This window comes from Anas acuta, chromosome 12, assembly GCF_963932015.1.
Source record: "Anas acuta chromosome 12, bAnaAcu1.1, whole genome shotgun sequence".
NCBI lineage: Eukaryota > Metazoa > Chordata > Aves > Anseriformes > Anatidae > Anas > Anas acuta.
In genome coordinates, this window is record NC_088990.1 from 20,921,481 (window position 1) to 20,944,744 (window position 23,264).

At 39.5% G+C, this 23,264-nt stretch overlaps 1 long non-coding RNA gene across 1 annotated transcript in view; it reads left to right on the plus strand.

Annotated features, from left to right (window-relative positions):
- Positions 1-23,264, plus strand: part of LOC137863112 (uncharacterized) — a 160,675-nt gene that overhangs the window by 1,001 nt on the left and 136,410 nt on the right. The window contains exons 2-7 of the long non-coding RNA XR_011100695.1: positions 1,177-1,988; positions 2,403-2,482; positions 9,605-9,723; positions 12,520-12,620; positions 17,927-18,009; positions 19,027-19,102. This is a non-coding gene — a long non-coding RNA (uncharacterized lncRNA). The remainder of the gene's footprint in view (positions 1-1,176; positions 1,989-2,402; positions 2,483-9,604; positions 9,724-12,519; positions 12,621-17,926; positions 18,010-19,026; positions 19,103-23,264) is intronic.

Genomic DNA, 23,264 nt, shown 5'->3' on the forward strand with positions numbered 1-23,264 from the left:
AGAGCTGGTTAACTAAAATTCTTTGTCTGGTGACCTTTCCACAATGAAGTCATGTGTATAATTGAGGATTAAATGGTAAAATACAGTCTTTTAGCAACATGGCTTTGTAGAGCCATTCTCCCCGCTCCTCCTAGCCACCAGTTACTCAGAAAGGAAAAGGGTTAGTTTTCTAATAAATCTCTTACGGACGTGTCTCCATAAACATTTGCAATCCCGTTATGCAAAATGACATTTTGAGGTGCCCATGTTGCTATTAATCATTTATTAGATGCAGGGCTAATGTTTACAGTTGTGAAAAACAAAGGCAAACTTGAAAATCGTGTTTTGCTTCATTGCATCTAATCCTTCCAAAATCTTGTTCCCTACATCCCTGTTGCTTGGCTAACACATGATCAGCCTCTCTCTAGTATACGCAAGATGAGGTAAGGTGATAAAATGATTATTTTTCTTCTGCAGTAAAATGGAACGAATAAACAATCTGGAAGCCACCATTAGAACATGAATACTCACAACTGCTGTTGCCCATTTCAGAACCTTCTGTGGCCTAATCTTTTATTTTATTTTTTATTATTTTTTTTACCACAGTAAGAATGATTTTAATGGTCAACATTTTTAGAGGTGACAAGTACCTTTCAGAGAACAAATTATCCATGCTTTCTGAAACATATACCAAAATAAAGTTATAGCAGCTGTTGCTCCTGTTTTACAGGAGGAAATAAAACATTTTGGTTTTGAAAGATTTAAGGATAGGATTTTCTTTCAAATCCCACTTTCCACCGTAATAATACAGTATGAATTTTCTTGTCTAAATTACCAATGTCCATTTCCCTAGATAGGTCAACCAAAAGGGTTTCATCATTAAGGTAAGCAGCTTCCTTGGCATTACCTGGCTCCTTCCCTTCGAGCTTATCACTTACTTACTCTTAGAACCTCAGCAAAGTTTCTAATATCTGCTGTTTCATTTCAATTTAGATAATTTTTTCGATGACGCACTCTTTTTTTTTTTTTCCTGCTTTAAATTGCTCATAGACCTGCCATTCTGATTGGAGTGACTTCTCTGGTACAACATGGTGCTTGCTGTGTAATTAGGAAAGCTTAGTCGTGCAATTTCAGGATTTGGAGGTTTTACTATGGTCTGGTTTTGCTATGCATTCAAGCTCTAATTCCTTTCTGCAGGCACCCCCTCTCCCTGCATATCTGAAGCAAAAAAAGAGCTTTTATTTTGGTGAACACTAAAGCCTACTTATTTTGCCAAGAAGTTGTGAGTGAGGTTGCTGTGCTCACACCCTCCTTGCAAAACACACCCCTGGAGAGAGCAACAAATAGAGGGAAAAAAAAAGTCTTTCAGCATGAGGAACCATGTGCTACGGATCTGCATGCTTGACCCAGTGCAAAAATACACACAGCCAGGCTGTGTTTTGGCCTCAACATGGCTGGCTGCCTGGTCTAGGCTATTTCAGTCTGAGAGCCTTCTGCAAAGCTGAGGTGAGTCAACTAAAAGTGCAGATTTATGTGTGCTGCTGCATTTTTGGCTGCTGTTAAGGTAAAGCCCAAGCCCTTAGTAGTAAAAAAATATGTAAATAATTTTTTCAGAGTTTCTGAAGGAGAGAGAAGGGCAGAGGTTTGCTATTCAGGTCGCTAACACTAACGATCTGCCACTTTATGGGCTATGCCAAGTCTCCCATGGCTGCCCAAGCACAAAGCTCTTAGAGGGTGAGGTAGCTCCAAACTACAGCAGCCATAGTTCCTTTCCTGTTGTCCATATTCTGATGTAAACTAACTGTTACAAATCTGAATGCCCCCCATTCAAATGAGGACTGTTTTATCTTGCTACTACTTAAAGCAAAAGGAGGTTGGGCTGTCTGGAGATCTGACTCCACCTGTGACCTACTTAGTGTCTGATGGACAGGCTGATGGGCCAGATGGAAGGAAATGTACAGTGGGATCAGCTGGTCTGTCTCTGGGCAGCAGGTGCTCTTCTTCCACAGGTGAGGTAGAATTTTAGCATTTCTGTATACCTGTACAGTGAATTTTGAATTTCTTTGGCTTCCTTAATTATATGTGCACATGCATTGTTTTTCTTCTAACTGAAGCTGTGAGCTACTATTTCAGTCCTAGATTGATATCTGTATAAAATTAGCACAATTGGGGGTTGAATGAGTGCACTCAGGCAGCCCTAGAGCTCATAGGAGTGCACCCTAGTGGTATAATTAATGTCCCAGTATGTGATCCTTGATAGAGCTGTGTGTTTTTCATGTGATGCTCTGTGTAAGTATACACCAGTAATGTTCCTGGTAGTAAGGCCTAATGTGCTGGGAAGCAAATTAAGTGAAGATGTTTTCATCCTCAGGAAAATCCCCAACATTTTTTTTTGGTAAATTAGTATTATCTTTATTTGGCAGAACAGAAGTGGAGGATGAAGATGTAACTGGCTGCCTGGACAACTACTGCAATGGGAGGCTGTGCTAGAGCTGTTCAGAAGGTTGGTTTCCACAGTCCTGTTCTTCTGATCATGCTGCTCATATGACTCTTTGGAAGCTAGAGTAACTATCTGTGTAAAATGGTGGTCTCTAAAAGAGCTGGTAAAATAAACTCCCCTAACCTGGGATGTTCAGATATCACACTAAGGTGATGAGGTAGATATGTTACTGTTGCAGAGTTAAAATAAGTTTCTTCAGTATAACTCTATTATTCTTCATTTAAAAGATAAATACACAGTCATTGTCAGACCAGATATTCATTCCCCTTTGTCAGCATTTCATGGCTCACTTCCTAGATCTAGATAGATTGATGATAGCCGTTTAATATTCTCCACAAGTAGTGATTTGAGAGTTGCCAACTCTCATGATGGCTGCTGTTTTTCTTAAAGCATGAGCTTTCTGATTTACGTTAGCTGCACCAGAATCCTATCTTGTTTTCTTTCTCTCAAATAAATATTTGCAGAGAAAGCTTGAAAATGTGAATCTCAACTTCCAATGCTGTAAGACAAATAAACACATGGCAAAGTATTATTTTTCAAGCTAATTTCATGACTTGAGGAAGGGTTGGTGGGTTAATTCATGGTTTTAGGCCAATGAGAAGGGGAAGGATTTTGATTTCTGGCCCTCAGCTCCCTGAAGTACTTAAAGAGTGAAATGTTCTGCTGTGAATACTTCTGAAGATCCCTGGAAGATACAACTCAGTTGCAGCCCCTTGTAATGAACAGGAAAAGTGGTTGAGCTTTGAAGGAATAGTGTGTGTTAGCCAACACAAGCTGGTGTGAGTCAAATTTCTTCTAGAGCTCTTGGCCTTCGTGTTCTGGCCTTGCACATGTGATGAATATTTCTTTATTCACTCTAAGCTGCAAAGCTGTGAACAGTGTATGCTTGTTGGTGATTCGTAGTTAGACTTCAGTGTTAATATGTCTCTGAGCTAAATGTGGGAAGCTTCCAGCTTTTCTGTTGTGCTGTTTGGCTGCTTCCAGCTACATTGCAGTCTCTGAGTGAGTGACGAGGTTATTTCAGACAGACCATGAAAAGCATTTGGGCTACAGAGTCAAGGGGAGGTAGGTGTGGTTGGGGAGTCATCTGAAGCTGCTGTCTTCTGTGGGTGTTTACAATTGTGGAATATTTTTTGTGTTAGCTGTGAAATAAAGTCATTCCTGATGGTCGTGTGGGTCTCATTTGCTTTGGAGCTTTGCTTGTATTCCTAGCCTGGCAAAGGCATAGCTTGACTTAGGCTACCCACAATGTCAAAAAAGGTAGAAATTCTTTGGTGGTAATTTCGCTTCCTTGTCCTCAGATGAATATCTGATGAAAAGAGAGTGTAGTATTGTCAGCTGGAGAAGATTGAATCTGCTCATTTTGGTGCCTGGGGGTTCCTCTTTTCCTATTGGCTCAATCATATAAAGTTGTGCCTCCCAACTTTGGGCCCGAAGACTTACTTGTCTCATTTAATCTGCTATCTCTTTGGCTACCGTGAAACTATAGCCCACTTCTCATGGTCTTAGTTTGCTCACTGGATGATTTGATCATCTGTTCAGGACATCAAAGGAATCTGTCAAACCGAAAATGAATCTTTCCAGGTTATTATTAAGATATAAGTCAGAAAGGTCTTCTCCAGTAGTATTTGAACTCTCCTCTATGCATTAACTGTTTTATTTTGGTTAAAAGTTCTCATTAAGACAACTGGAATGTATCATAAATGCCAGTGCTTTTGGTATCACAGAAATGGACGTCTCATGCTGGTTGACTACCTAGACTGATTACTTCAGAAAACCTTATCTCAAAGGCTAGAATAAGTCTATTTGTACTGCAGTCCTCTTTTAGAAGCAAAACAGCTACCAGAGCAGGGCTGTTACTAGCCAGTAATTAGTCTTATCAAATGCTGTAGAGAAGCTTCTTCGTATAAATTCTTGTTTGATATTGAAATATACCCATCTTAAGGCTGTGAAACTCAGAAGGCTGCATATAGTCTAAAAAGGATGGAGAATTGTGGGTGCTCTGCGAATACATCAGGCATGCTGGAGGCATGTGAATAAAGAGCTTGTGTGCAGGGTGGCCAAAAATAAAAAGAGCAAAATGTTGAGGTTTATGAGTGGAGACATATGGATAACAGTAACTTTGCACCATGACCACTTGAGGCTGCTCTGTTCCATACCTACCATTCCATCAGTTTGTGAACAGACCAAAGATGTGCCCTCCTCTTCTATTCTAGTGCAGCGTTGTATCAACGGGGCAGGTAAATTCACCAGAAAACATCTGGGAGAGTTAAATACTGTATTCAAGTATTTCTTTAACACAAGCTCTTTTTTTTTTTAATTATTATTTTATTTTTTTCCTCCTGAAATATAGGAAAGGCAAGGTCTTTTTTCTCTGGACAAAGGAGAACCAAAAACCTAAAATGGTTCCTTGCTTGCAATTTCTAAACTCTTCTTCTACTGCCAGTTTTATACACCACAGAGTTCTGGTCCCTCTCAGGTTGACTTTTGCTTCCCCTTCTGTGTTGTTGTTGCTGCCCTTTCTGTTGACTCTAAAGAAAACCTTGTGCTAGTACTTACTCTGGAGTATATGCTTCCCCTCTTGTTTAAGATGTTTTCTATGGCTTTTTTACTTTGGCTCTGCACTCTGGCTGTCTTGAGACTTGGCTTCATTCGCTGCCTGCCATCATTTTGGTGTAGTTCCCTTATACTGTTTTGGAGATGTAGATGTTCATCACTGTGTGATGAAGCCTTTGTGTCACAGCCTCTGCGGTTTTAGTGAGTCTCCTGGGTTTGTTGAAGCTTTGTTGTTATTTTTTTTTGTTGCATTGCTAATGAAACTGTTGCTTCTCTGGCAACTTTCAGCTGACCTTGAGTTTGTAAGTACTTAGGAATTTACATTCTACATAAATAAAAATGGAAATCATTATTCTTATGATTATAATATTATGGTTATTGCCTGCAAGTTTGTAACCTCAGTGATATCTCAGGAGATGAAACAAACTCTCAGTACATAAGAATTTGTATACAAACAACATCAAATCATGTTTTCTCTAATGTGATTGCTTCTTTTCATGTATTCCTATAACTAAACAAGCATTAGAAAAATAATTATTATTGACATATCAGAGAAGGGACACATTTAATTCTGTCTTACAGGCTACCAAGTTGTTTCACCAGATAACATCAGCATGTACTAGCATTATTTACAATGTAATAGGTGTTGATTTGAGGATGTTTTTGTGTTTCAGAAATTGATCTGTAAACAAATGTGTTGTAAAAAAAATTAAAACAAACAAACAAAAAAAACCCTGCTTGTTTATGTTGGGTTATGTTGCTGTGCATCAGCCTAGAGGAGAGTCCTTGTGTTTTAAAATACCTTTGGTTTTTGGTGCAGTATCTGTGATGCTAACCTTTTGTTACTTCAACATTGTGTGTTGTGATAAGCTCCTTTAAATTCTCTTTTCCTCCCATCACCCCTGTGCAGCCTCAGGGGTGAAGCTAGGGGGATGGGGGCGAGCAGTTTGCTTGCTTGCTCCATGGGTGTGCTTTTCGCTCAAGTGAAAAAGGGGGGAGCAGAGAACACCCCCCAGGGAGCTGGAGGAGGGGCCTCTGTGGCAGCCTGGCTAGACAGTGAAGCATAAGACTGTTGCCTCTTCTGCAATGAAGAGGGAGAGCAACGAATTGAAGAGCAGATAATTCTGGTAATATATATCTAAGTGGCAGTATGCCAAAAAGATGGTCTGAATAGATAGCTCTGTGAACCTGGAATTTACAAACGCTGGCTGAAATTCAGCTGGAACTCCTTGGTTCTCCCAGTTTACACTTTGAGTAGAGCTCATGTAAATTATATCCAGACTAATACACAAGTTATGTGTGCAGACGCCTGTCTTTCCTCTGGAAACACTGTAAGCTCTGCATGAAATGAAGGAACAAAATCAATTCTGTGCTTCTGTCAAGGAGATGACAGAACTATTACTGTTCAAACTGAGCAGCACAGACAACTGAAGCATAAAATTCTTGCAAACTCTGAGAATGTCTCTTTAGAGAGCTTTGGTGCAGTCCCTCCACTGCTTTCTCATGAGAGATCTCATCAACATAAATGCAGTTTTGTATTTTTGTACGAGGACTTAGTTTCTTCCAAGCTCACATAAACTGATGGTGAGTCACTACTGATTATCCCTTCACAATGCTAACTTTAAAAAGCTCCACCGTGAAATGAAGGTTATTTAAAACTTTACATATTTTCTGGGAATTGCTTAATATGCAGACAGATATTTTAATTATGTATGACATATTTTAACTTTCTAAGACAAATTATGAGTTTTTATTATACCTTAAATAATAAGTATATTGATAGCTTAATTTCTAGCATAAAATGTATAGATAATACTGTATCTTTCACAAGAAGCATATTGTAGCTACAAAGAGACAGATGTGATAGGGCTGAAACTTTTTGCCTCAGCATAGAACAATTGTTATATCTTTATGTTGCTCCATCCTGTTCCTCATATTCTCAGATATTCTAAATTCCTTATAATTTAAGAGTTTTCTCATCCATTTTAAATGCTGCTAGCTTACGTGTTTGTCTCCCCACCACTGGAAGCATAATTTCTTAGTGATCAGTCATCACTGATAAACATAATCAGCAATCACGAAGACAATGTACATAGTATGTACAAATTTACATGACTTCTTCCATGCTCTGTTCTCTTTGTAAGTAGATGACTGAAATGGCAGCCAGGTCTCCAACTGCTGTCCTGCTCCTGCTTTACAAGAAAGCTCTTTCAGTGCTGACTGGTTTGCTGATATATGTTTTTATAAACAATTTTCAGTTTACCTTTTTTTCTGAATCAATATTAAAGGTTCTGTCAATTGCAGAAGGTTTCTCAGCTAGAGCAAGTCTTCAGTTTCTCAGTGCTAGCAGAGACAAAGCCTTCTGGTGGGGGAAGAAAAAAATGACAAATTTCTACTCCTCCTGTCCCTTCACTGCTGCTGCTGGTTCTGCTTACCATGACAAGCTAAGAAAGCTGTTTTGGAGCAAGCACTGAGCTTGCTTTCTTCTGTGGTCCAAGTGCTTGGTAGAGTCACAGAGCTAGAGAGCAGCAGCTGGTATTGTTTGGTGAGTCTGTATGCAACAGCCTTGTCTCACAATCTCACATATCAGACATATTGTTAACATAAGAACAGACTTAGTGGATCATGTCACTGCTCAGTTTAGTCCGGTCCTGTTTCTGGCAATGGTAATAGTGCTGTTCTAACAGTGTAAGGTGAGGGCAGACGTGTTTGGATACGTTACCAGTCTGCTCTCTTCAACTTCAGCCGCAGCCCAGGATTTGTGTATTTGTGTTTGGCAGGCTTTCTTGATAGGCTTTTTTCCTTGTGTCAACTGGCGTATTCACTTTTGAACATGTGAAGCAGTTATTATCTGTAACACCCTGAGGCAATGAGTTCCACAGGCTGACTACAAGCAGCATGAAGCAACACCTTTCTTTGTTAGTTTTCAACCTGCTTTCTCATCATCCAAGCAGTTGTTTCCTCTCTCCTTGCATTAGAGTAGACACTGAACAGTTTTTCCTTGCTATCCTTTTCCACAACATGCAGCTTCTGTTTTATTTCCCCCCTCAGCCATCTGTTTTCCAGAGTGCGTGTAACTGTGCTGTGTGCAGAAATAATTTTGTTCCTTTAGTTATCCTTATCGGCCTTTGTACCTTTTCTATCTCTCCCTTTGTGAAAGGGAGCTCAGTATTGAACATGATATTCAAGATGTAGCTATTCTGTTGAGTTATAGAATGGCATAAAGATATCTTCTGTTATTTTTCTTATAATTCCTAATATTTGTTTGCTTTTTTTTTTTGTTTGTTTATTTTTGTTTTTCCCTTTCCAGTGCTACTGGGCATTCAGTTGATGCTTTCACTGCATTACCTTTGTATGTTCAGTACTTCTTCCTTGAGTGAGAATAGGTGGTTTGGAGTATTTTATATTGTAAATATAAAGCTTTGATTTTTCCTTTCTTCAGTGTTTTGTTGCTGAATTTCATCTGCGACATTGAGAAATGTGTAGTTAAATGGATGGATTTTTTTTCACCATCATTTCCTGCAGAGGAGGAAGCAGTTGTGAACAGCTTCAGCTTTGTGATCTTCCTACACACTTTCCCCAATTATATCACTTCCATTAGCTGGAAATGCGTTTTTATTTGGTAATGTTTAAGAGTTTGGGCTGCTGGGCTAGGACAGCGTATAGCCTCTCATCATGCTTTTCTGGAGTTTATGCCCACTGAAGCCAATACAAAATCTCTGAGAATCAAGGAGAGTGTCTTATGTTTTCCTATTGAAAACTGAGACACCAAATGCAGTCCTCTGCTCAGTCTGAGGGAGGAAACAGTGTCTTCTAGAGAAGAGTTGAATGTGTGCATCTGTGCTTCCATGGATCTTGCCCGACCCTACTTTTGTTGATGAATCAAATGTAGAAGAATTTTTGGTGATATTCATCTGTCTCAGAACTTGTTGTTTTTCAGGTAGTGGAAAATGCTGCCTCTTTCTTCTTTACCTTCTGTGCCTGTTCTGATTCTGGGACATGCAGTGCACACAAACCAAGTGTTCGGTCTGTTTGTTCATTTCCCTTTTTCTCTTGAATTGACCTTTGAGTGTGCCCACTTTTGATTCTTCTCAGTTTAACAGTTCCTAGTTTTGAAGAGCCTTCTAATTCAAGGTGAGGGAGACTTTTCACAGCACGCACTGCACATTCTTCAGTTCCTCACTGGGGTCTGTGTAAAACTGCCTCCTCTTAAGCCACTTCTTTGAACTTTTGTTCTGTTTGTATTTCCTTTCCGTCCAGTGAGTTGATGCTCCTGGTAAGAGAGCTTGCACAAATTTCCAGCTTTCAAGACAGGACAAATGATTGCAAATATTTTAAAACAGGGCTTTAAAAGCCCTGCTTGGAAATGCTTTGTTTTGATCTGTTTTCTGATTTGAATATTTCTTTCAATTTTACAGAAGCAATAAAGAAAATTGTGCAGATTTAAACCAACTTTTAAAATGCTCAGTTTGGTTGCTTTGAGTTATTGAATATTGGATCTGCCTAATGGGATATTCTCTGTGCAAGAGTTTGAATGTATTAGGCTCCAATTCTGTTCTGTAATTGTAGGTGTTTGACCTTTGGGTATTTGAGGCTATCCTACCTGCTTTCCATCTGCTGCTCTGGAATGGGTCCTGCTAGCCTCATGTGAATGTCCTGAGTACTCTGCAGGCCCAGTACATATCAAGGTAAGTAATATTTAGATATACGAGTTGAGCACTTTACCCCTTGTCAGTTTTTATAATTTATATTTTAAAAAATAAAGCAATCTGCTTCTACTCATCTTCCTTTTCTGAAGAGCCAAGCAGCATTATGCATAGAACCTTATTTAGGGCAAAAAACTGTCCCTGTGAACTGCTATCATCTGTTGGAGCCATGCACTCACTTCTGTGCAAATCAGCTTATTGCTGTGAAGTTGTGCCAGCTCTGACCAAACTGCAAAAGAGTTATTAAATATTACCAAAAGTTTCAGTGAATTCCTGCATCTCTCTTTACCATGCTCTCAGCATCCCCAATTCTAAAAGTTAAGAGGCAGTCACAGGTCAGATCCGGTAGCTCTAAACTTCTTTGTTAGTTCTTTTGTAGAAGATGTGGAGCAGTGAAGCTTAAGGAAGAGAAAGGACTGTTGCAAACTTGCATAAACAAATGTTTTGGGTTTGACTTCCAGAATGACTTGGAACATATTTATTTATTTTTCCTTCCCCTACCATTGTTAAAGAACTGTATTTATGAATGTTACAAGTTTTCCCTGACTTAAATAGAAAATTGCAGTACGCATGTGCCTGTGCTGGAATTTGGGGCCAAGAAGTCTGTGACTCTTGGCTGATTGAAATATAAGTTCTGTTGTCTGGAAAATCAAGATCGAAATGCAGCCCTAAAGACCTATCAGTGCAGGATTTGTAGCGCTGGAGTGCTGTGGGAGAGGGAGGAAAATACCGTTGCTTGAGAGTGCTAAAAATGAATGGGAAAAAAAAATCAAACAATGTTTTTATTAAGGTATTTGCTGAAGCTACAGTGAAACAAGAAAGTTTTGTCTGTCAGCCTTCTAGTGCTGGCAGGACAGTAAAGACAGCAAGGTAAATCCATATGCCTGGTATTTGGAATGAGCAAGCAGGGGCAAATTAGAAGTGGTGGCCACTCACAAACTTACTATCCTGTGCGTTTTGATTTTTAATAAGATCATGGTTGCCTCTTAATGTCTTTGTTACATACTGAGAGGATACTTCAGTGTGTTTCTATTTGTATAACCTATTATTTCAAGACCCCACCCTCTATTCACATGCTCACCTCTCGCTAGTGCTAGTACTATGTACTATAAATGTAACTGAAATGCATGGGATACATGGTTATGTAGTGCTTTGCTTGGGCAGTATATTTAGCAAATTGTGTAGTCAAATGATTATGTTAGAATGAATGGTTGATGTCTAGTACACAAATAATTATGACACTAAACTTACTATGTATGAGCTGGAGCCATAGCTGATTTCAGTGACAGATGGAAAACTCCACTGAACCTTTTATTGGCTGTATGCCATTTCTGACTGTTGGCCAACAACAAGATTTGTTGCTAATATATAATGATTTAAGCAGTAAAAAGAGCAGCTGCACTTTGATTTTTCGGTGCCTTTAGTACAGGTTTTCCTGGAGCTTTTAAATCTGTACTGCTGCTTTCTAATGCAAAACTGTCACTTCTAGTATGTGAGAAGAGACTTTATCTTCTCAGCACTCTCTGGGTAGAATTTTATATTTTGATACTTATAACTAAAGCTCTCTTCTGCCTTTTATTGCATTATTAAGGTGACAGCATGAAAATCTCTTTGCAACATAGGGATAGGAGTGGTTTGTAAGATGGCTCTGTTGTGTAGTACCACAACAGAGTTGTTTGTTTGTTTATTTATTTATTTATTTATTGTGTTTTTGGCTGTCAGTAAGTCTTTTATTTTACAGGCTGCCAGAAGACTGGGAAAACAGCATTACTCCAGATGTTTTGAAAGTTGTCTTCTCTGAACATAGTTCATTGAGAGGACCTGCATCATATTACCAGGACAGTATTTGGAAATTTGAGTATGTGAATATAAGCTGCAATCATTACCTATGCAGAACATGTCACTGTTTCTGTTGCTGCTGGCAGAGGAGAAATCTTGCTGCCACATAATGTTTTGACATTCTTTTGTATTAAAGAGGGTTCCACTGCTGTCCTTTGTTGATCTGCTCATTCCAATATCAGTCCAGAGAAAAACGAGATTGGCATCTGGAGAGCAGAACAGTTCTGGCCATGTGCCCAGAAGCAGAGAGCATGGTAAGGGAGGTACATAAGGAAGCATATTCCAATAGAATTTCATGTATATTTTGGGAGGAAAAAGAACACTTCATTTTATGAAAATTAGTATTATACAAGCTTGCATACAAATAAAACTGGCCAAACCCTTGACTGTCCTGGGGAGTGTCAGTCTTTGCTGCATTAAGAAGCACTCTAAAGATCTCTAGGACATGTTTGACTGATACTGTTGGTCTAATAACAGTCATCATGTTGCTTCTGTGCCAGAGGAGGCATGAAGTGGTCCTTACATAAAGTGTTTTTCCCTGTGGAAGGCAGGCAGGTAGAGAAGAAGACAGTTAATATACCTGTATGCTTCTTTTATCTTCTTGGAAATGTGTAAGAAATGGTACAAATGTTGCTCTCCCCTTTCCATGCCAGCTGGTATGGAGAGAGATGCAAGGATTCAGGTTGGTGCCTGGAACCATGGTTTGGTTCCTGACCAGTTTGTGGGACATTCTGTGGGTTGGCCTGGCTTGTGCAGTCTAGCCTTAGTGAAGACAACGGCAGTATTTCTAAGCCATGTTATCTGGCTCTGGCTGACTGCTCTGCTTGATTGGATTGCCTCTGGGTCTCGCACATGCCTGGTAATGCACAATTATGATGCTGTCTGTACTGCTAATATACTCTTGCATTGTATCAAAGACCACTTTTACCATCTGCCTAGGTACATTGCTGTCTGTTGCCAGAGCACTTGTTCCCCATTGGGTAAGCCAAGTGATTCATCCATGGAAAACTGAAAACACTCATTTATTTCTCCACCCAAAGGTAAATAGCACACAAGCTAACCAAAGGAAGGGTCTCTCTGGGTTTTTTGCATCTTTCACCTTTTGTTGTGGTGCCAGGTGACTCTAGATCTTGCAGATTAGATTGGCCACTGTCTGTGTGCTCTGAAAGTGTGTGCTAGTTGGCCTAGCTCATTCCTTCCTTTAACAGACCAATGTTTTGGTATGATTGTTTGTTTGTCTCAGATCTTTTTTTTATTATTATTATTTTTTTTATTTTAAACTTTGGAAAAGGAGCAATGTCACAATTCTGGCTGAAGACAGATTGCTTCTTCATTGGTAATAGCCTGTCTATTGTAGTTGGAATTTGCTGGGATGATCCCTATCTAGGTTGTAGCTTTTCTTTCCTGTCAGATTCCTCCTCCACCACTCTTTGATCTTACCTACAGAAAGCTGTCCATCTCAAACAATCGAATGGAACTATGCAAAGTATTCGTAAAGTGATACAACTATCCCCCACTTTGTTCCATCTTGGAGAGCACTGTACCTGTGTGAAATCCACATCAGTCATAGTGATAGCAAACATTGTAACCTGTTATTTGTACTGGAGTTGAGAAATGAAAGATAGATATAACTGAGAGGTTTACGGCTGGCTGTGTCAGTCTGAAATGGTACCTGCTAGAACCCAGTGATGATTTTTGCAGTGATGTGGGTGCCCATAATGTATCATCAGTGAGCTGCATGCACTTTCAAAATGTCCTGTACTTTTTTTTTTTAATCCTTCATAGCTGGTGTGTGTCATCTTGTGTATGTGTGCAACACAGGCCGAGCACCTTGTTCTGTTTCTGGCTGTTTTTACACATTCTTGATGCTACCTTTGCCTGGTGTCTTGTGATAAGTCGAGCTGAGTCTAATGCATATATAGAACAGCTGCTCTGTTATTTGTTTTATTTTTCCCCTCTCCCAGGATTGAGGGACTCTCATCCAGGTGTTTGTGGTTAGGTGCAAACTGTTGATTGTAAAGCACTTGTGCTTTCCTTATGTCGTACAATTCCCTAAAGCCCATTAATGTGGCTGACTGCATCATCTGCCCTCTTTGTAATGTTTGCTGGCATTAATGTATGTTGGTCTGAAACCTAGTTAAATGAGGTCTTATCCTTTTCTTAAATTTTTATTGTTTAAAGGCTACAGCTATTTTCAGATTATTTATGTCCACACAGATTATGCAAAACTAAGGAAAAAGGGGTATTTTAAAATCTTTTGGTGGCAGTGAAGAAGGTGGTTCCTGACCACCCGGTCATTGTCATGTGCTTGCTGTTAATGTGTATAGACAGTTGTGTGTGCAGTCATATAGGAAAGAATGAGATAACTGCAAATGATGGAAGTGAAGTTCTGCAGTTTCCTTTTATTTCCCTCAATAAATTTGTTTTTGCTTCTTAAAAAAAAAAAAAAAAGATCTTTGTCTGATAGGTGTACTGTGGATAATGTTTAGCTGTGGTTTGTGATGTTTCCTCATGATCTTATTGCATGGCAATACCGGTGATTTACAAGGTCAAGGTACTAGTCCAATGAGCATTGGGATTGCAGTGTATGACGCAATTAAAAATGTGACAATAGGGACAGAGTGGTGACTCCTGAGATGACACATACAGAAATCAAAACACTTTGTTAGAAAGCAGGACTTGTTGGTGTCAACTGGTTACACCAATCTGTTCTTTTTAGACTCAGCAAGCTCTCATTGTGATGAGCATGACTCATGTCTGGCTGAATGCCGTAGCTGCAATTTCTGTTCAGTTGGTGTTCAGGCAAAATGTCTGTTCAGATCTTCAGGCAGGTCTTCAGGCTGAGTGGTTTTGCCACACGTCTTTAAAATCTCTGCTCCCAGCACTGCATTAAGGCAGGTAAAGCAATAGTGGATGGTTAATATTTTGGTAACTAATGCACTTTTCCCTTTCATAAATAGGGAAGCTTTTTTTTCATTGAAGATTTGTGATGACTTGGAGGAGAACACAAAAGTCGTATTGTTCTTGACTCTTCTACTTCCATTGTGCTTTCTAGGGTTTGTACTATCAGCACCTGCCACTTGTTAGGTTTGCTCCAAACACATGAATTACCTTATTTGTTCTTAAGCAGATCTGCTTTTTCCTTGCCCTTTGACAGCTCACCCACTAGTTTTTTGTCTGTTTTGTTATACAGCTGTGACACAGATATGTGTCACGTGAGCCTGTATGCACGCAGGTGGATACTTCACGGCTATCTGGAGACAGGGACTGTGCAAAGCCTGGAAAGCAGCATGACCAACAAACACACAATAGCTAGATGGGACCCAGGAGCACAATTAGTTGGCTCTGCTAATGCCATGCTGGAAGAATTTAACTATCCCTTGCCGTGTCTGTGGCCTTTAAATGGGGATGCTGTTGGTGGTCTGCAAAGAGGTAAAAAATAAAAAATAAATTGTAGAGTCCAAAGATAGATGTTTCTTGAGAAGTGATGATCTTGATTATGCTTTACATGGCAGTCAAAACAGGAACAAATGATCGAGTGTTTTCTAATGGCTTTGACAGGAGATGGCATCTGTTGAGGTCCAGGTGGATTTATTAGTGGATTAAGCTTGTCTCCCTAGAGCTTGCAGCTATCACGTGCTGCCTTATTCTGTGTTCCCTACTGGAATATATAAAAGTGCTGTGTGCAACTGGTATTTAATAATTGTTAACAGTGTTAAGGAAAATATGTAGTTCTTACTTCCACGTTGATGATAGATACACTTGTATACATACACTTATACATGTACATTTTTATGTAGGTAGAATGTATATAGTGAATAATAAAATAGGTGATCGAGGATTGGATTCAGGTATTGTAAATACCTTACTTTAGTTTACTTCTTCTACAATGAGTTTGATACACTATATAATTAAACTATTTCATGAAAGAAAATTTTAACTACAAATCTGGCAATGTTTAGTTCCTAATCTCAAAGCTGCCACTACAGATCCAGATGCCTGGGAACCATATCCAGCTACAGACAAATATCAGGTGCAAGTAGAGTGGTTATTAATTAGCAGTTGTGCTTATGAACACTTGTAGATATTCAATTTTTTTTCCATAGTACAACAACTAGACTGTTTAACTGCATAGGATGAATGCAGATAGCAAAGCTCTTTTGGGGGGTGGCATGGTGTGTGTGTAGTTATGTTTAGACAGCAGTATGACCTACAAGCTGACCAGTGTGGAAATACTGCTGTCATCTGTGACATGGAATCTTATACCACTTATGTACGTTGGACGTAAAGGGAGCATCTACCTTTAACCAAAGTGATAGCTCCTGTGCGTTTGCAGCAGAAAGAACCATGCTGTGTCAAGTTCTGGAGGGATGTAATCTACTCTTAATAAAATCCTTGAGTTTCTAGGTCGTTGCGGGTCTAGCAATCTTTATGTGAGTAAATAATGCTTACTGCCATAATACTTTGTTTGAAAGCAAAATAATCACAGCCAGATATTCTTAAATATTTTGTCCTCTGGTTATCAGATTGTATGATTTGACATTAAAATTGCACATGTAGAACAGCTGATGTTCATCTGAGGTTTCTGGCTGGTTAAAGTACATCTCTACCACTGCACACCCAAATATGTAGTGAGGACATTTGGAGAAATTAAGAATTTCCAGAAAGCAGTGTTTCGTCACAATTAATGTTTATCTCCTCCTGGTGACAGTACTTTGGGATATCAAAATGAATGACAGAAATGAAAGCAAAACAGCTGTTGTTTGACTGATAGTGTTGAGCATAAATGTGAAATAATTTAGAATGGGTATCTGTGTAAGACTTTATATATAGTATTTTTGATTTGTACAGTTTTTTAATCCTTTTCCTCTGTTGACCTTGAAAGCACTGGTTGGTTATTAGTAAAATCTACACCTATTTTCAGGGTTTAAAATGGAAATGGAGATCTTGCAATAATTTGGCTAAAAGCTACCAGAGCATTCAAGCAGCTGTCAGAATTTTAGGAGAAACCATATTAAGCAAAACCAAGCTGTAGCTGTTTAAATGATAGCTATGCTGACTGTATTTAGATACCTGGGTAGGTGGCACTTTGGCTGGCTTAATTCAATGGCTACAGATATGAATTATTAACAAAATACAATTTGGTGACAGCTTACACACTATGGGCCAGAGACTCTTCTCAGTCCACATGTGCAGCTTGTATTATATCCAAATTAGATCCATTTATAATTCTACTCTCCCTCTCCCCTTTCTCTAGCTCTCTCTCTCACACACACACTCTCACTCGCTATTCTCTACAACCTGCATTTGTGACTTAGTAAAGCCCTGATGTTAGTCCATCTAATTACATGTTTAGGAGAGCATTGACACTATCACCTTATGGACTCCTTATGAACATAAGTGGCTGATTGAATGCTCACAGCAGAAATAGCAGCAGCAGTACTGTTACCTAAACCATAACTGTAGTTTGTTTAAATGGTGGGCTTTACCTTTGGAAGAAACATTCATCTTTTGATCTGGATGGCTAAGTGCTGTGAATTCTTAGTCTGTCAGGGCAATGGATATGTGCCAGAATGTGCCCCATACCCTTCCTGGGTCCTAAAGGTCATTCATTTTTAAGGCAGAAGCAGTCTGTAGTATTGGTAAGTAATTTGCTTTTTATTTGCATTTATTTTCCCTTCTAAGTTGTAAATGGCTGTGTGGCTGTTGCTTTCTTTAACTCTGTCAAAAACTCTGCATTCTCTGAACCTTGCTTTGAAAATGCATGCAGCCTCAGTGAGTTGCATATTACAGAATTATCTTTCTTGGTTTCTGTTGGCTGCAGAATATGCATCTTTTCTAAATATTTACAGTAGACATAAAAGCAAGTTCTTTTTGTGAAGTTGAACAAAAGGGTGAAGTGGCACTAGTGCACTTAAATATTAGTTGAGGAAACAGTCTCCCTCTGTTACTGGGTATTACCTGAGTTTTAAAAACCTTCTCAGGCAGAGTACCCAAGCAGAGGGAAGCAACTCTAGAGCTTTTGTGATGTATTCTTTTTTTTTTTCTTTCTTTCTTGCTTACTTTTTTTTTTTTTTATTTAATTTATTAATTTATTTTAACTTTTCAACCCATACATGCCTGGAATTGAGCTTAGTAACTAGCAATATAAATAAATGCTGGTCCATCTTCTCTTGCATGTTTGAAATTGTCCCTCTGAAATGCTACATACTGAGTGCTATAAAACATGGTAACTTATTTAGAAATGCATACAGTATTCTGTTTGGAAACACCATCTGGATCTGCAGTATTTCATAAACACCTTCATCTCTTTTTCTCTCTCTCTTTTTTTTTTTTTTTTTCCCAGGTATTCTATAATATTCTGTTAGAAAAATACTTTGTGGTGGAAAGTAATTCTGAATGGGATGGAAAGACTAGATTACCTGACAGGTATTTTTCTATCTAGTGTTTCTTGTAGCAATAAAGCATAAACATCCCTTTTCAGTTGTGCAACAATACTTTTTGATGCTACTGTTGTAATGACTTTCTTTGAAATCTGGATGGGCTTCAGAGGGCACAAATGAACTGAGAAAATGAAGGTAAGGAAAAGGGAAAAAGGGAAAGAAATGGAGATTAGCTAAGCAGTCTAGGGAACTTTTTTTTTTTTCTCACTGCTGGTGTCTGTTTCTGAAACTAGCTAAAATGGCTTTAACCCCTATAAGCAGTGCAATTGGAGGTGGTTTCAAACTGTGAATGTGGATTCTGATGTTAACAGTGAAATTACAATCCTAGAACTCAAAGTGATACCCACCATGCTTTCACTTCATTCTGTCATTAATACGTGATACTCATGTCTGAATGAGTAACCGTGCCTTGTCTCTTATTTTTATTTTTTATTTATTTTTTTTCTTGCTTATAAAAGTATTTGGAATATTCAGACCTAAACTTGGTTTCAGCTTAGTTCTGACTGAATTAAGCTCCAGGCTGTTTTGTTTAGAGACTTTAAAATAGGCCTTAATCCCGCAATGTGATGTGGAGAAGTTGGTGGCTGTGCTCATGCAGAGCTCTCCAAGAAACTTTAGAGTTTTATGTTGCACAGTCAGCTCCATATTTTGTGTATTTCTTAACCATTCTATGATCCATTTTTCTGGTAGAATTTCTTGCATACTTCTGATTCTGACCTCGGTATTTCAAATTATCCTGCATCCAAGAAAGACTTTCCTATATAAGCATATATATATATATATATAGTGTGTATACATTAAATAAAAATGGCTTTTACTTCATGGTGACTTCTGAATATCAGGATTTGCTACATCCTTAAAAGGATATTTAACAACAACGAATCATGTAATCCCATCCCCTTAGCTTAATTTAGAACTGTTTTATTCATTTGTGCTTTTACTGACTTTTTTCATATTGTCTGTGGCTGGATATTAAAGAATCCCATGTTTTCATTGTTTCCAGATCTTCCACTGAAGATCAGTGAAAGTGGATTCCATGAGTGGTGGGTTGATGCCAAATGTTTCAATCATTGTTCAAGGTGTGTAGTATTATTAGTGATTGTATCTGGCTGTTGTTGGGGTTGAAGTTGAGCCGTTTTGATTAGCTTAGCCTGTGTTGTAATCTTGGCTTGGTGATTTTTAGCTTCATTTATTGCATTTTCTTGTTTTTCCTCCTCTTACTCCAGAGAGAGTCTGAATTTATTGAGCTTTTTGTTCAGCATTTGACAACCTTGACTCAAGATTTGAGATTGAAGGTCACACTTTTTACTCAAGTCTTGACACTTGAGAGTCGCTGTGGTCAGTTTTCTGGTGATTCTCCTGGATGACACAGGAGTTTTATTGCCCTGTCAGGAAGTCAGCAGGGGCTTTCACTGCGCTTTCAGTTTTATTATGGAAGTCTTTCTTGGAGGATGTTTTTGGCATGAGATTTTTTTTTTTTTTAAGAAGACTAAACTTATTTTTTTAGGAAGGTGGTATTTGTGCCACTGAACCACCTGCTGCCCCCTCAGAGAAGGCAGACAGAAGACCAGTATTGCCTTTCTCATCTGCCACGTTCCTTCTTCCACCCACTTTTGAGTCTCTTTCCTGGCAGTGGATTTTGCTTGGTTTGTAACAAGCTAGTCCTAACAAAGATGCTGCCTGCAATTTTACCAGCAGTGACAGAAGTATTATAAGTGCTGATTTTAGTTTTCCTAATTGTTTTGCTGCAAACAGTTGCTTACTGAGATAACATCTTGCTGGGTTTGACTGGTGTACTATCAGTTGCTGAGGTGTTATGTAATTAGCAATAACTAAGCTAAGTATATCGGGCTTATGCCAGGCTGGCAACTACTCCATGAAATGAATTCAAGTAAGCAGGGGAAAAGCACTCCAGAAAGGTGTAGAAAAACAAGACAGGAAGTGGTCCAAAGGTCCCCCACAGTAAACGTCTTGCATGTCTAAGAAAGCAACTTTGGAAGATACTTAGCCCTTTTAACAGCAGACTTTCTTAATTCTTCTCTTTCTCAGAGTTGTTGGATTTAGTCTTCTTTCTGCAGGCGGATGTGCCCACAACTGAGTCAGGAGTCCAGTTGCCATTCACTCTCACAAAGCTAAGTGCTCTGGCTTTTGCTGCTGAGGTGTTTTGCCACTGCCCTTCTGAAAGAGGTTGCCTTTCCAGAGCAGAGCTGGTGTAAGAGAACGCAACCTCTGTTTCACAGTCCAGCACCTTAGAGGATATCCTCTTTTAGATCAAGCTAATTCATGTCAGAGTGTTTCAGACAGGGATGTACATGTCGGTTTGTGGCCTATGCTGTCAGGACAGAGGGTTGGAACAGTCAGATCCACCTTAGATCACCCACAGCAAATCAGATGGTGCCTGGAGTCTGTATGGTTGTAGAGAAACAGGATCACTGCTGCAGAAAGGCATCTGGGAGCCACTGGTAGTATGCTGTGCTGCTTCTGGTACTTGCAAGGTCATCTAGTCTTTTGGGTACCCAAAGAAAACATGACTTTGCATTGCAGTCCAGTTCTAGTCCTTTCTGCATGTTATTCAAAGGATGCTTCCAGAAACGAGCACTGAAATGTGTGACTGACAAAATCCTGGCTCTACAGCAACCTGTTGAGTTAGCAGTAATCTCAGGCCCCATCTAGCGTGCACTGTGTGGTCCCTTGGTTTCTCTTACCCAGCAGGATTTGAGATTCATGAGAATCTTGCATTTCTGGACCTTGTGAAAGCAGAATTCCTGCTGGTTTCAATACCTTGCTCATTCATAAGAAGTGGATCTGGCAGGGAGATTTGAAAGATGGTGGGAAATGTGTACATGTGTCTGTGATTAAAACAGACTTTGTGTTCTGGAATTCATCCAGCCAGCAGGCTAGGATCTGGTTAGTTTTGTAATTCTCCTCCTACAGCCCTGCCGTCCCCTTCCAACAGCAATCTGCTAACATGGTGCGATAGACTGAATTCTAAACTAGTACAACTCTAAACACAGCAGCTGAACAAAGGTAGGGTTGTGCAGCATTATTTCTCCAAGGCTGGCACCTTTGACAATGCTTTCAAGGGAAAGTTTCACAAAGCAAAGTTGGTTCTTCAAGGCAAAGGCTGCTTACCCATGGGCTGTGTGTGGTCTACCAGTGTAATTAATCTGGCCAGTTTCCCAGGATAACTTGGAAGAGATCTGTAGGCAAAAGGGGTTCTATAGCTGGGATAGCTTGCTCCTTGCTATTTCCTTTCTGCTGTCCCTCGCCCTTACGATGTTAGTGTATGTGAACTGTATATTTGTTTGTGAGTGGAGTGGGGTGGCATGTGGCCCTGCATTTAATTAGTGGTCTGTGATGGCTGGGCAAAACTGGACTGAGTTAGTCAGGAGACTTCTGTTGTTCTTGTGACTGCTTGTGAGCAATGTGTTTTAAAATGGATGTGAATGAAATCTTTACTGGTCTTCCAAAATCACTGGAATAAAATGTAAATGTAACTGGGGTAAAAGCATTTTGTCTGCTGACGAGGAAGTTTATTGGGATGAGTGCTATTTATTTATTGCATAGCTTGTGTGTTTTTTTCTAACAGCCGCACAAATCTGCTCCTTAGATATGTGCAAACACCTTCCAGGTGTGGGCAGAATCCAAGCCTGACCCAGCAGTGTCTTCCCACAGTATCTCTGTGGCTGCTTGTAGGTTCCCTTAGGTGTGGCAGTCCTCAACAAAAGAAGAGTTTTACTTATTCACCTTATTTTACATATTCACCTTATTTTTTTTCTTGGACTCTAGGCAAAAAATACCATTACCTTTCTGCCTGGGAAAGGTGCTCAGCCTTCAGGAACCAGAAAGGTGAGCTGGGACAGCAGCAGTCTGGACAATTCATTCCTGTTACAGTAGTAGGAGTCTTTGGAAATTCTCTTCTCTAGTTAGTTCTTGATATCCTTAAATATACAGAGCAGTTTCTTCCAGTGTGCAGGTGACAGCACAGGCTATTTCCTTTGATACTGCTGAGAGTTCACACTTCCTCATGTGTATGTGCATGCTGTTTCTGCAAGTTCTGGAAAATAAAGACCTTGAAAGTGACAGAACAAACACCACCAAAGGAATTGCACCTACTGTATCAACAGAGAGAAAATTGTCCAGCTAAGGAACGGGTCACACTTAATCAGAGATCTGGGCTTAAATTATTAATTCCTAACTGTTACGAAGTTCTGCAAACTCCCTCTCTCTTTCTAAAATGCCCAAAGCGGAGGGTGCAGCCAATTTTTGTGCCCTGAAGACTAGGTCACAAATCTGTAATGCTGTTTGTCTTAATCCACTGGCTTTTTGTTGTATTTTTATCTTTTGCTATTCCCACACCTGGATGAAATGGTGCCTACTCTCACTTTCAGCCTGTGTCACCGGCTACTGGAGTGTTAGGGGACAGTGAACAGTCATCATCTGCTCTGTTCTCTCTAGATGCTTATGGCCGTGATCCTAGAGCTCTCAAGGTCCTCTGTCAGGTTCTGCATAGTACAGACCCCTTGCATGTGGATCCATGCCATGTCCTAAGAAAGCTGCCTTCCCTGTGTGCAGACAAGCTTCCCTCACTTCCTCTGGATGTCTTTTCACCAGCTTGACTGTTGCTAGTCGTGAGCTGTTCAGCTCATGCAATCTAGTTAATCACTTACTCAGAATTAAAGTGACTGTAATGGGAGTGAGATCCCTTCACAAATAAATTAATACATTACTTTTGAGAGTGTTTGTAAGGAATCTGTTTAATGATTCTATTTCAAAAGCTAATTCAGGTTAATATTCTTCAGCATATGTCATGCCTTCCTTCCTGTACTTGCTTGGTATTTTAATTCTTGCAGTAGGGGAAAAACCTGAAATGATGAACCTTAGCCTGGAATAGCAAAAGGAAAAAAGGCTTAAGAGACTACTGAGAAAATGTTTTTTTCTAACCCCATATTCACCTCCTGGTATTGGATAAATTGCATGTCTCTGGACCCATCTGGCACTGCAGGGGAATAATATCCTTTATGACAAAGACATTTTACTTAAGGTTTTATTCCAGTTTGATCCAGAAGGGGGAAATTGATTTAGCCTGTGATGTTAGAAAGCAAAATCAAGGACTGCTGAGACAGAGGGCAAGCTGCACTGTGACACCTTCTGTGCATTCAAACTAGAAACAGGATCCTTGCCCTGTTGCAGTGATCTCTGCTTCACATCTGTTGCTCCCTTTTTACTCAGACACATGCG